Here is a 3,033-nt window from a genome sequence, read left to right as displayed (position 1 = left end):
AATATGCAATTTTTTTGTCATAAATGAATATTGTATATGGATAAAGGGCAATCCATTCCAATAGTACCTCTGCTCGTGTTATCTTGAGTGGCTAAAGGAACGGTCCAAAAGGTAAGAACTTGATCGTTACTAAAAAGATATATAGTGCCTCTTCATAATCTTAAGTTTTAACCAAATTGCTAAACAGTATCAGGAACTTAAAAACTTGCGGTATGCGAGAGCAGAGCAATGATTGGTACAACAGAGCTCATTGTAGCAGAGAGAAGGGTATTCAATAGTTGGGCTGGCACGGCTTTAATGTTCTATTCGTTTTATTCGTGAATATACCACTCAATTAGTTGTACGAATTTTGACGTTCTATATATCTTTGGATGCGGAATAAGCCGTAGACTACAATATTTGTAATAATTGCCTGCTTCTCTCCAAAAAATAAAAATAATCAACTTCCTGTTATGATCAACAGCTTTTAAATCGAAATGCAAACTTCTATATTGTCTAAAGCTATTGGACTGACTGTACCCCATGTGCTGGTGATTTTGCCATTATATGGACAGTGTTATTCTTGGAACTACCAGAATAGCCCATTCGTTTGTTTTCAAAACTTAATACAAGTAATTATTCCGCAATTAGTATATTGTCTTTCATGGGCGAATATTAGATAAAATCTCAACACAAAACACTTTTATAAGTAAAAATTATTCTTAAATACATTTGTTTCATTGGACCCACCGATTCCTTCTAGGCGGAGCTATCCTTAGCCAGAATTCTTTGCAACTTATTATTTAAGTTACAGACAACATGCCTCTGCCTACTTACTGGGAATGTGACATTGGCAGGACTGTGAAAGACAAAGAAATTAATTAATTACAAAGCATTGAATGTTTTAAAATTTTAGAAATATAATATAACTATAATAATATAATATAATATATAATATAAATGTAGTTCAAAGTTTCTGTATTGTTATCCTTGTACTCACAGGAATCTTTTAAAGATGTCTTGGTGATAGAAAACTAAATTTGAAATTCAACTGATTTTTTCCAAGTGCAACAGCGCCAATGGACAGCAACAATGACTGGAGCTTGGGATAGGGCCAGGCAGGCACGTTTTGGGGCCTGTCCGGCGAAAATTTCAATTTCGCGCTGTGTTTTGTTGTTGCTCTCACATTTTTATTTGAGGGCAGTGCTGGGGACTGAAGTAATTTTTTGCTCTTTCACTTTTAATGGCAACTGGCATAATGAGCAAAATATTGTGCCATGAGCAAATACACACACACACACACACACACATATAGACACACACACACATACATATACAGATACATAGTTGTACATGGCATATAGACACAGGGACTTGTTTGTTTTTTGTGGGGTCTTCTGGTAGCCGCTTGGGAATTTTAGCAGCAACATTGACACAATAAAACATTTTCAACGCCGATGTTTTTTTCTGTCTCTCGTGTTTTTGCATTTTATTGATGCATTGCTTTCGGGCCACACACAATGCCACCAGAAAGGCAGCAAACAAACCAGCAAACTGCAAATATATGTACATGCCTATGTATGTACGTGTATGTATGTATGTATGTATGTATAATTATGTATATATATGCACACATCATTTCAGTGTTGACATGTGTTATGTTAAAGTCAAGCGGAGCCAACATGCAACTGTGCAGCAAACAAAAAAGCTGGCAGTTCGATAATTTAAAGTTCAAAGTTCGCTTTCCAATGCACCTACATACTAGTAAGCAATTGTTCAGCAGAAGAGAAAACAAATATAAATAATTTACAAGTGTAGGTTGTTAGGCTGGATGGGTGTCGATCTTTCGCATTGCCGATCCCGCAGGAATAAATGTCAACAATTGCAGGCCTCTTATTCGCATCATCACTGATAGTATATTGCATATTTTTAATTGGCTTCTCAGTAAATTAATGATTGCTCAATCATTATCAAAACTACGTCGCACTATCAATCGGGAACGCTTTCGGTAATGTGAAGACACGTATCTTAATTTCCCAGAGATTAAGAATATCTTACTCTCAAAAGTCAGATGTATAGTTTAGCAGATATATGCAATGCTGACTCTTCTTTTAGTTTGTAACGACATCTTTAAGGTATAATATAGCCTAAACCACATTGCTAGGTGTACTAATTTTATGCATTATTTAATTATTAAAATATTTCTTAGTTCTCTATAAAACGTTTTTTTTTTTTTTTTCAAACAAAAAAGTTCATCTCTGAGCCTCCATTTAAACTGGAATCAGTTTTTTTCTTCTAAAGCCTTTCTACACTAAGAAGAATATTTAATGTTTGGTCCAGGAAGCTAGTTATCAAGTAATTTATCAATCATTTATTATTTATTTACTTTTACCCAAATTCTGCTCGACTTAACCACATTTAATCGGTGTGTATTTTAGGTTAGGTAGGGATTACATAAAACACCAAAAAATATAGACACCTTTTTTGCAACAATTAGTGAGACATTTCATTATAATTTAATGCTTAGACCTTAATAATTAATAATAATAATAATGAAGATATCGCCTTTAACTACAAAGGACTTTGCTAAAAGTTAGCTTTTCCATATTCCATCATATTCAGATATCGATCAAAAACTAACTTACTATATTACAGACTAATTCATTGAATACTTTTTTTTAGCAAGTCCTTTAGTTACAAGTGTTCAGCATATATCGACGAAATAAAAAAAAAAAAACACAATATCCATCCGTAACTCCATTTTTATTTTTGATGGAAATATATGCGAATAAAGAGACAAACCATATTTAATAAACAATATATTTTTAAATGATTATATTTAACAACTTGTTATCTAGCTGATAGTATTAAGGAATAACAATAAAAAATACATTAGAAAGTTTGATATTGGGCCAATAATTTATAAAATTATTTATTATAAGCAATAAAAATCAAAACAAGTCGAGCGGGCTCAACTCTTAAATACCCTGCACCACCCCACAAAAAAAATTAATATAAAAAATTTAATTAATTTAATCTATTAATTAACTAACA

Source organism: Scaptodrosophila lebanonensis, unplaced genomic scaffold (genome assembly GCF_003285725.1).
Source record: "Scaptodrosophila lebanonensis strain 11010-0011.00,11010-0021.00 unplaced genomic scaffold, SlebRS2 tig00000096-arrow-pilon, whole genome shotgun sequence".
Taxonomy (NCBI): Eukaryota; Metazoa; Arthropoda; class Insecta; order Diptera; family Drosophilidae; genus Scaptodrosophila; species Scaptodrosophila lebanonensis.
This window is presented reverse-complemented; position numbering follows the sequence as displayed.